Raw genomic sequence first — 11,871 nt, forward strand, 5'->3', positions numbered from 1 at the left:
GCAGGGAGACCAGTTAGGAGGCCAATGGCAGCCGCCCAGGTGGCAGGTGATGGTGGCTTGCATCTGGCTGATAGCAGTAGAGGTTGTGAGAGGTGGTCATATTCTGGGTGTATCTTGAAGAGAGAACCAGTCCAACCAGACAGGGTTTCCTGAAGGAATGGATATGATTCTTGAAGGAAGGAAAGCAAAGAACTATGAGATTTTTGGCCTAAGTAACTGAAGGAGGAAGGCGATCAGGAGTTTGGTTTTGGACATGTTGAGTCAAGATGACACCCAATTAAGATGACAGGCAGGGCTTCCCTGGTGGCGCAGTGGTTGAGAGTCCGCCTGCCGATGCAGGGGACACGGGTTCATGCCCCGGTCCGGGAAGATCCCACATGCCGCAGAGCGGCTGGGCCTGTGAGTCGTGGTCGCTGAGCCTGCGCGTCCAGAGCCTGTGCTCTGCAACGGGAGAGGCCACAGCAGTGAGAGGCCCGTGTACCGCAAAAAAAAAAAAAAAAAAAAAGATGACAGGCAGGCAGGTGTCTCCGTAAGTCTGGAGTTTGGGAGAGCAGTCGGGGTTAGAGGTGTACATTTGGAAGTCTCTGGCATGCAGATAGAATTTAAAGCCATGAGGTTGGATCAGATCACCCAGAGACCTGAGTATAAACAGAGAAGAAATAGGATGAAGAGAAAAGAGGAACCAGCGAACGGGACTGAGAGGGATGCCCTGACTAGTCAGACTTCTCGGTGAGTCTAACTGATCTTTCAATCCCCCAAACAGGAGATTTTCTGATATTCAAGAATTTATATTTTCATCATCGTCTCCACTGTTGTTGTCAGTGTCATCCAAAGCATCTAATATTTGTCGAGCTTCCCCTGTGTGTTAGACCCCCAAGGACTGCACAGAAATGGAGGCCCCTGCCCTTCAGTACAATACAGCAGTGGTCCCCAACCTTTCTGGCACCAGGGACCGGTTTTGTGGAAGACAGTATTTCCTTGGGGTGGCGGGGAATGGTTCAGGCTGTAATGCGAGCGATGGGGAGCGGCTGTAAATACAGATGAAGCTTCGCTTGCTGGCCCGCTGCTCACCTCCTGCTGTGCAGCCCGGTTCCTAACAGGACCAGTACTGGGGGTTAGGGACCCTTGCAATACAGAATGACAGTGGTGTCTGTGCCCCTGGGTGCAGGGAGGGGGGGAGCAGGGTATCTATGCAGGGAGAGGGCGTCCCTCTGGACAGGACACAGAAGAGTTTTTTCCCCCCTTGAGCCACTGCTCCGTCTTTTCTCCTCTTTACTGCCCGACTTCTGTGACACATCTCCCTCTCCTCACCTCCCACTCCCTGGGTCCCTTCAATCTGGCTTCTACTAGTATCATTCTCCCAAAGCAAGCTTTGCTAAGGTCATCAGTTACCTCCAGGCTGCTGATCTGAAGGACTTAGCCCCACCCTACCTCCTCAGCGTTGACCAGCTGCTCCTTGCTCCTTCCCAGACACCTCCCACCTCTGTGACACCACCCTCTCTTGGTTTTCCTCCTGCTTCTCTGGCAACTCCTGCCCCCTCTTCTTTCTTCATCTTCTTTTTTTCTGGCCACACCACGGGGCATGTGGGATCTTAGTTTCTGACCAGGGATCGAACCACAGCCCCTGCAGTGGAAGCGCGGAGTCTTAACTGCTGGACCGCCATGGAATTCCCTTTCTTCATCTTCTATTCAGCCTTAAATGCTGGCTTAGATCTTCTTCCCTCTCCAGCTCTACATATTCTCAAAGGCAAGGTGATCCATCCATGTCCCCAGAGCTGTCACCATCATCTAAAGGGCCATCATCGAGTTTCAAAGTTAGAATATGAAAAAGACTATGTATATATATATGTATAACTGAATTACTTTTTGTACAGCAGAAATTAACACAACACTGTAAATCAACACAACTTCAATAAAATAAATTTTAAAACATTTTAAAAATAGCATTACGCAGGAACTATATTTAATATCCTGTAATAAACCATAATGGAAAAGAGTATATATGTATAACAGCAGAAATTAACACATCGTGAATCAACTATACTTCAATAAAATAAATTTTAAAAAAATTTAATAAAAAGATAAAATTCAAAAATAGAAAAAAAATACCAAAGTTTTATCTCCACTCAGGTGAGCTCTGGATCCCCCCGTCATCTCCATTCAGATGTCCCCGAGGTCCCTCCACCTCAGCTCATCCCTGACCTCTCCCACACACAGCCTGAGCTTCTGCAGGCTTCTCTATGTTCCCTGACATCCTCTCATTTCCCCTTCCTGGGTTCCTTTTCCCTCCACCAAGCCCCTCCCCTTGACTCCTCTTCCCTGCAGCCCAGGAGATAGGACTTCATTCAACAGGTACAAGTCCTGCCTCCACCACTGTGTGGGTGAGTTTAAGGGGCTCAAAAGGCCCTGCTGGAGGGGATCTAACAGGGTGACTCAATTTGAAGATGCTTCTAAGGAAAAAAGATTTTTTTAAAAAAGATAGTAAAATGTAAAATCAGCTCTGTTTTCTTCCTTGGTGAATGGCGGTCTCCCCTGGGGCCCGGCCTGAGGGTTTGCCCAATCTGTATTTCTTCCCTAAGCAAGGGCGGAATAAAAATAGCTGGGGGCTAATCTAAGAGATACCAGGCGGGAGTCTCAGCCATGCTGTCGGGAATGAGGGCTGCAGGCTGGGGTGAGGGGAGTTGGGTGTTAACAATCCCCTCCCCTCAGTCCCTAACAGTGAGGCCCCAGGGCCTGTGGTATTGGTCAACCGGCCATAGTGCACGGTGGTCAAAATTGCGGCCTTTGGGTGAATTGCACTCTCCCTGGCCCTATGTCCTGGGCAGGGATCGCCCCTCTTTTTTTCCTCCTCTGGAACACAGGGACAGCCAACACCACTGACCTCTTAGGGACACTGGGAGGATTAAAGGACAAAACTCAGGCCAAGAGCTCACACCATAACCCCAATGGCCACTGCATCCATTCCCCTTTCTCTTTGGGACCTTATTTTGGGGGAAATGGTGCTTAGGCCAAGGAAAGGATGAAAGGAATCAAGAGTAAGGATGGAGTGGAGTTTCGCACATGGCAAAGGTCTGAGAGGGGGACAGAGCAGACCGGGGCAAATCGGTCACCTCTCCCAGTCCATCCAAACAACAAAAGGCAATGGGTAGAATTAGCTCAGTGTAAAATGTCCTCTTTTTTATTATCCTTACATCTTCGCTCTTCCCCTCCTCCCCTGACAGCTCTGTTTGCTGGCAGAGTGCTCCTGGATGAAATGAATGCATAAAGTAGCAAAGGAATATGGGCTGAAAAAATGAGGAAATGGCCCATCCGTTTTAATATGACAGCTTAACTGGTATGAAAAACAAGCATGCTTCTGACGGAAGTGTCACCGTTTCTCCGAAGGGTGTTCATGGTTTGCACGAGATGGCTCTTCCACGCATTCTCTGCCTCCACCTGAACAGGTTTGTGAATCAGGGGATGAGAGGATGAAGGGGGTGTGAGTTGCTAGACTCTGCAAGCTCCTGGCTGCCTTCCTGAATGACCTCATCCATCTTACTGAGTGTGAACACTGGCTACACACTGTGCTGGGCGCCGAGCACAGAGGGGTAAGATTCCACATGCCTTGCGGAGACTGCATTCTGTTGAAGACAGACCCGGAGCCAGACAGTTAGACTGGAGGGTGGTAGGTGTCCTAGAAAGGGCCCCGGAAACCCTGGGAGCCCGGTGACTTCTTTAGACTGCTTAGAAAAAGCAAATGGTAGTCTAAATAAAATTAATGGTAAGCAATTATAATGAGAGCCTAAAGCAATATTTGGTGAGATGTTTATGTTCAGCAGGTGATGGTGATGTTAATAAATTTACTGAGTGCTTACTTATCATTTCATTTAATCCAGGAATTCTCTGAGGTGGGTACTGTTATCGCAGCTGAGGCAATTAAGACCCAGAAAGGACCAGAAAGATGCTCCAGGTCACACAGCTAGGAACTGGGGGATCTAGGGTTCCCATCAGGCAATTGGGCTCCAGAGACTCTGGAATTCTCTCAGCAGCAGGAATAAGGGAGGCCAAATAAGCTCTAGGGGCAGAGGCACTAGCTGCTCCCCCTTGATGCAGACCCCACCCAGCAACCAAAATCATCTAAAGGGGAGGATGCAGAGGGAGGGGTTGAGGGGTGTGAAGATGCCTATTGACCTGGGGTTGGCAAGGGGAGTTCAGGAACGGGGCAGTCACCTAAGCTTTTGCTTACGTGGGAATTCACTGGCTCATATAACACGGAAAGTGGCTTTAATCACGCTGGATCCAGGTGCTCTAATAACGATGTTAAGAACTGGTCTCCCTTCATCTCCCCTCCCTGTTTCTCTCCATGTTGGCTTAATTCTCAGGCGGATTTGCCCGACATGGCAGGTCACCCCCTTCCTCCACAGGCAGCTTCAGACTAACATCCACTTATCTTGGAACCCCAGAAGAGAGAGCCTTTTCCCTAAGAGTTCCTGAAAATCCCCGGGTGGTCCTGCCTGCACTAGTTCTTGCAGCCAGGGGGGCAGGATGGCCTGATTGGTCAGGCCCAGGTCACATGCCCAGCACGGGGTTGGAGTCAGCCCTGCTTCCACCAACCATAGAGTGGAAGGCGGGAGGGGGCGGTTCCCGCTGGGCAATCAGGGGACTGTGATCAGAAGGGGTAGCCAGTGCGGGGTGGATCCCAAACCTCAGGGGTAGTGATGGGGTGCATGTGAGTTTCCAGCCACCCTAAGGTCAGCCCTTCACAGACGTCAGCTTGGGGGCTTCACCCCAATTTATGAAGGCTGGGGGATGATCCCTTTGTAGGAGGGAGCATACTTTTGTCAGGAACGGTTTTCCATATTACGAAAGCAATACAGTATATGCCAATTGCAGGACAGCTAGTAAATATATTTAATCAGAACAAATTTCTCCCCCCACATATATGAAGAAGTCACAATCCCATCTAGAAAGAATTGCCATTAACACTTGGGAGTGGATTATGTATCTTTTTTTCTTTCTTTTCCACCTTCTTCAAAAAATACGGGATCACATTGTACGAACTTTTTTTTTTTACTTTAAAAATAGTTTTACTGGGATAAAATTGATATATAACAAACGGCACGTAATTGAACTGTACAATTTGATGAGTTCTGACATAGGTATACAATCATAATCAAGGTGATAAGCATATCCATTACCCCCAAAAGTGACCCTTTGTGATCTATTTACCCTCACTGCTCCTCCACTGCTCCCGAAATTTCTCCAGGCAACCACTGATCTGCTTTCTATCACTATTGAATATTTTGCATTTTTCATCATTTTATATAAATGGATCATACAATATATACAATTTTGGGGGTGTGGGTCCTTTCACTCAGTGTAATTATTTTGAGATTCATTTGTGTTGTTGAATGTATCAATAGTCCATTCCTTTTTGTTGCTGAGTAATATTTCACTATATGAATATATCAGTTTGTTTATCAGAACCGAATAATAGTCATTAGAGTTATTTCCAGTTTTTACTATAACAAGTAAAGTTGATATAAACATTTGTGTAGAAGTCTCTGTGAACTTATGCTTTCATTTGCATTAAGTAAAATACCCAGGACTGTATTGGTTGGATCATACAAGTGTATGTTTACATTTTTTAAAAATTGCCAAACTGTTTTCCAAAGAGTTTGCCGCATTTTACATTCCTACCAGCAGTGTGAATGAGTTCCAGTTATTTTACGTCATCACCAACACTTGGTATGGTCAACATTTTAACCTTTTAGATTTGAGCCATTCTGGCCAGTGTATGACAGTATTTATTGTGGTTTTAATTTGTATTTCCCTAATGACTAATGATGTTATGTGCTTATATGCCACCTGTATATCTCCTTTGGCGAAGTGTTTATTCAAATATTTTCCCCCCCTGCCCCCCATTTTTTTTGGCCACGCTGCATGGCATGCAGAATCTTAGTTACCTGACCAGGGATCGATCGCTTGCCCCCTGCAGTGGAAGTGTGGAGTCTTAACCATTGGAACGCCAGGGAAATCCCTATTTTGCCCATTTTTAATTGGATTGTTTGTTTTCTTATTGTTGAATTGTAAGATATGGTATGATCTTTTTTTTTTAACATCTTTATTGGAGTATAATTGTTTTACAATGGTGTGTTAGTTTCTGCTTTATAACAAAGTGAATCAGCTGTACGCATACATACACCCCCGTATCTCCTCCCTCTTGCGTCTGCCTCCCACCCTCCCTATCCCACCCCTCTAGGTCGTCACAAAGCACCTAGCTGATCTCCCTGTGCTATGCGGCTGCTTCCCACTAGCTATCTATTTTACGTTTGGTAGTGTATATATGTCCATGCCACTCTCTCACTTCATCCCAGCTTACCGTTCCCCCTCCCCATGTCCTCAAGTCCATTCTCTATGTCTGCGTCTTTATTCCTGTCCTGCCGCTAGGTTCTTCAGAACCTTTTTTTTTTTTTTAGATTCCATATATATGTGTTAGCATACGGTATTTGTTTTTCTCTTTCTGACTTACTTCACTTTGTATGACAGTCTCTAGGTCCATCCACCTCATTACAAATAACTCAATTTCTTTTCTTTTTATGGCTGAGTAATATTCCATTGTATATATGTGCCACATCTTCTTTATCCATTCATCTATCGATGGACACTTAGGTTGCTTCCATGTCCTGGCTATTGTAAATAGAGCTTCAATGAACATTGTGGTACATGACTTTTTTGAATTATGGTTTTCTCAGGGTATATGCCCAGTAATGGTATTGCTGGGTCATATGGTAGTTCTATTTGTAGTTTTTTGAGGAACCTCCATACTGTTCTCCATAATGGCTGTATCAATTTACATTCGCACCAACGGTGCAAGAGGGTTCCCTTTTCTCCACAACCTCTCCAGCATTTATTCTTTGTAGATTTTTTGATGATGCCCATTCTGACTGGTCTGAGGTGATACCTCATTGTAGTTTTGATTTGCCTATCTCTAATGATTAGTGATGGTGAGTATCCTTTCATGTGTTTGTTGGCAATCTGTATATCTTCTTTGGAGAAATGTCTATTTAGGTCTTCTGCCCATTTTTGGATTGGGTTGTTTTTTGATATTGAGCTGCATGAGTTGTTTGTATATTTTGGAGATTAATCCTTTGTCAGTTGTTTCATTTGCAAGTATTTCCTCCCATTCTGAGGGTTGTCTTTTTGTCTTTATGGTTTCCTTTGTTGTGCAAAAGCTTTGAAGTTTCATTAGGTCCCATTTTTTAATTTTTGTTTTTATTTCCATTTCTCTAGGAGGTGGGTCAAAACGGATCTTGCTGTGATTTATGTCATGGAGTGTTCTGCCTGTGTTTTCCTCTAAGAGTTTTATAGTATCTGGCCTTACATTTAGGTCTTTAATCCATTTTGAGTTTATTTTTGTGTATGGTATTAAGGAGTGTTCTAATTTCATTCTTTTACATGTAGCTGTCCAGTTTTCCCAGCACCATTTATTGAAGAGGCTGTCTTTTTCTCCATTGTATATTCTTGCCTCCTTTATCAAAGGTAAGGTGAGCATATGTGTGTGGGTTTCTCTCTGGGCTTTCTATCCTGTTCCATTGATCTATATTTCTGTTTTTGTGCCAGTACCATACTGTCTTGATGACTGTAGCTTTGTAGTATAGTCTGAAGTCAGGGAGCCTGATTCCTTCAGCTCCGTTTTTCTTTCTCAAGATAGCTTTGGCTATTCGGGGTCTTTTGTGAAATCTGGATTCTGAGTCGTGGACTTCAGAGAGCAACGGGCTGTGCCATCCTTGATCTGAATGGGAAAGACCGTCCCGCATCTCCAATCCATCCAGAAATCCCAACCGATTTCCCCAAACATCATTGCAAATATACACTCTTAGGCACCGATCCTCACAACTCATCAGGCATTTTGGGATCATCAGACATTTCGGCATAATATCTGGCATTTAAACAACTGTTTCACACATAAAGTGAGTATGTTTGTGTTCAACACAAAATAATGCCATACAATATCCAGTACACATGACCCTTCCTGATTTGTTTTGGTATTCATTTATTACTCATTGTCACAACTTCTCTCCTAGGTTTCTTAGGCATACAGTTTCTTCAGAAACTATTCTGCTTTTTAAGAAGTCGTTTCCACTCAGTTGGACGGGGTGTTGGATAGGCTAATGAGCGTGAACTATGACCCTGAAACATTAAGGCGACTTCCAGGCTCTCCATTCTCTTCCTGGGTCCCTGCAGAGCTTTGATGTCGTTGCTGGTACTGCATGCAGGTTCATCAGAGCCAGTTTTGACTCAGCTCGTGAGCTTGGGGTACACATTTTTACACGCCACCACAGCAGATCTTCAGTGAGTGACAGCTGCCATCCTCCTTCTCCTCTAGGCCAGGCTAAGCTGACACAGCCTCTGAGAAGGGCACTCTCGGCCCCAGGACCCTGTTCCTGCCACTTCCCTTCTCTGCGCTTCTCTAGAAAGGCTTTGTCTTTCAGCCTCCTCATGGTAGGATACAGGCCCACTTGCTGCTCGGGGATTTAAGAGGACAGAGGGAACTCTGTCTTACATATTTAGTAGGAAAGATACCAGGATACATGGGACGCCAAAGCTGGAAACTTCAAAGTCATGTTCAAAAAAGTCCCTGTACCATTACCTCTGAGGGAATGGCCATTCTATTTCCAAAGGAGACTTTCCTTTGGTTGACCCTTTCCTGCCTTTGCCCACCACCCTGATCTGACCTGGGCTGGCTGATTGCAATAACTTTCTGTATGGTTCCCTCCCCCAGGCTCTGAGGGACTGACTTATTTAAGGTGAAGAAACTGAGCACATTCCAAGAATGTGAAGGAAAAGGGAGAGAAAGGATGGACCAATAGGTTGGGTGAGGTCATGGAGGAGGTGAGGGGAGAGGGGTCACCTTGGGAAGGGGGTTCAGATTCAGCCCTAAGAATAGGTATGTGTGGGGACATCTACTGTCTCTGGTTTCCCTTTCATAAGGGGACAAGGTCTTCTGCTGAGAACAGAGGGTCCTAGGTGGGGTTTAGTGATGCTGAGAAGACAGGTAAGACAGGGACTCATGGGGTCGTGGGTAGGATGGCTGCTAGGGTTGGAGGACTACAGAGGTTCTTGGGAGCTGTGTTTCAGGAAAGCACTGTGCAATCCCTTTTTTAACTGTTTGCATATTTCTTGACATTCCTCCCATCATAATGTGGAGTCTGAGTCCTCTCCCCTTGAATATGGGCTAACTTTCGTGACTTTTGCTTCTAATAAGACTGCAGTGGAAGTGTCACTGTGTGACATCGGAGGCTAGCTCATAAGGCAATGTAGAATCCATCTGGCTCTTTCTTTCAGGACATTCGCCATTGGAACCCACCACTATGCTGTGAGGAAGCCCAGGCCACACATGAAACCCACTTGCTAGTGTTCTAGCCCAGCTGAGGTCCCAGCAACAGCCAGTCTCCAATGCCAGACATGTGAGTGAGGAAGCCTTCAAAATGACTCCAGCACCATCCACCATCTGAATGCAAATGCATGTGAGTCGCTGAGGAAGAAATGCCTGGCTGAGCCCCAACAATCCCCAGAACCACGAGAGAATTTAACAATGAATGAATGTTGTTGGATTTTGCCACTACGTTTGGAGTGATTTGTTACACAGCAGTAGGTAACTGGTGCATGCTGCCAGACTGGTCTCAGAGCAGAAGTTCCTTTTGTTGATTTTGTTCTTATTGAATGATCACTGATTTTTTCTGATGATAAAAGCGATACAGGCTCATTTGAGAAAATTTGGAAAACACTGACGAATTCTACAGAAGAAAAAAAAAATCACCGGCAAACTTCCTACCCGGAGATAATCGCTGGCACATAAAAGGCACTCAATAAATATTTATTGAGTAAGTGAATGGACCTGATGGTTTGACCCACCTCCATTCCTTTTTGGGCATTTAGGTGGTTTGCAGGTTTCTAGACCGGTAGGGTCTTGACTTCTAACGTTTGCTGTGCTGAGGAAGGTGGAAGCAGGGCACGCCATTCTAAAGTTTGCTCCCTTCACACGTGTCTTTCCCAGGTAGGAAAGCATTTCATGGAAACTTCAGCTCCCTCCCAGCTGGGGGCACTGACTCATCCCCGGTTGGAAAAGAGATTGCAGACATCTTCCTTCTGGAAAATGGATTTACACCGGAAGGCGAGCTTTCAGGGATAATATTTACATCCATCTTTCAGTCCTGCTGCTCGTTACTCCATATCATGCTAACTTCAAACACTTCTATCCAGCAAGTTATAGGTGTTGCCGTCAACTATTCTCAGGAACAAAGGTGGTTGTGTAATCCCAGGGCCTAGGAGGAATGTGGCAGCAGCTGAAGCCAAGTTGCTAATCATTTTCTAAACCCAAATCCTGGAAAGCAAATAGCAGAGGTACTTTTGAGCAGATAACATTAGGGATCCAGAATTTTCTCAATCCTCTGACCTAAATACATCCAGTCCCTTCTGACTTGCAAGCCTCCCCTCACAAGGTTAATGTTTTTCCTCGTGTACTTTAACCTTCTCAAAATTGCTTTCTTCCCTAGTTCTTTTTTGCAGTGACATAAAATAGGTGTGAGCCGAGTCAAGGGCGGGGGGGCTCGCGGGCTACCCAGAGTTATAATACTTGCCCTCTTTCTTTAAGGGTAGGGAAAGTGGGTCTAGCTGAGCACAGAGGAGGTTATTTGGTTGTGGTAGGAGATGGTCTGGGAGAAATTCCCACACTCCTTTCCCTTGGGCAGGGAAGGGAGGTCCCCCTTCCTCTGGCCTCAGGGTTGAGAGGCAAATGCCCCGAGGTAGCATCTGCTGTGTCTGCCTTCATCTGGGGATTTTCCTTTGTGGAAACACTCTTGCCCACTCTCTGGATCCAACCAGTCCTGAAACCGGATGTATCTCTGGTCTTCCTATTTAGGTCAGCCAAAAATTAACTTCTACTCTGGGTTTCTGTCGCTTGCAACTCCAAGTGTCCTTAATGGTACAGCCCCTGTGTATTGGAGGTGGCTGAGATTAAGAGGGTGAGACTGGCAGGCCAACCCCCTCCCCAGCAAGGCTTTCAGAGAAGAGCCCTCTGCATCAGTGTGGCCCCAAAGCAAAAGACCTCCCCCTGCAAAGACCCCAGGCCCCAGCGCAACCCGTTGGCCCTTGCAGCTTACTTTTCCTCTTACCACCACTTGTTCAGTTGACTGTGAACTGGTCTTACCCAGAGCTGGGATTAACATTGCCCAAAAGCCTGGGATTTGTCTCTTCTTGACATTAAGCCTGATCCTCGGCCTCATCACTGGACCCCACCTGACCACAGAAGGTGGATGAGGGATGCCTGCTTAAATGGGACCAGTAACTGAGGATAAAAAAAGCTGGGTGTCAAAACCTTTACCAACTCCATTGTTGCTCACTTTGGTTGCAACTTAATCCCCACCTGGAAGCCTCCCCCATCCTCCCTGGCCCCCAGTGCCTGGGCCAGAAATTAAACCTGTTTCCTGTCTCTTTCATCTTCATCTCTTCTCCCTGGTCAGACACTAAGGCCTCCACTTCTACATTCAACCTCTGCCTGGCTCAGGCCTCCTCATTAAATCAGTGCCACACATCAGCCCCTCTCTTTCAGAAGCTCATGCCATGCCTTCCTCAAAACCCTCAAAGCCCATGGCAGGGGTCATAACACAAACATCTTCAGGCCCAAGGGACCTGGGCCCAGTGATGTCACATTTTTAGGTTTTCCTAGAAAAGCCAGGTACTTGAATTTTTTGTAAGTCTCTTGATTTATAGATGTTAGCTGCTAATTAAGAAAAAACAAACAAGCAAGCCAAAACCCAAAAGACAGACAAACAAAAACACCCTGCAGGGATCCTGGAAGTTGATGCTGCGCTCTGGGTTGCATGCTGC

Source organism: Mesoplodon mirus (genome assembly GCF_964341445.2).
Source record: "Mesoplodon mirus genome assembly, chromosome: 5".
Taxonomy (NCBI): Eukaryota; Metazoa; Chordata; class Mammalia; order Artiodactyla; family Ziphiidae; genus Mesoplodon; species Mesoplodon mirus.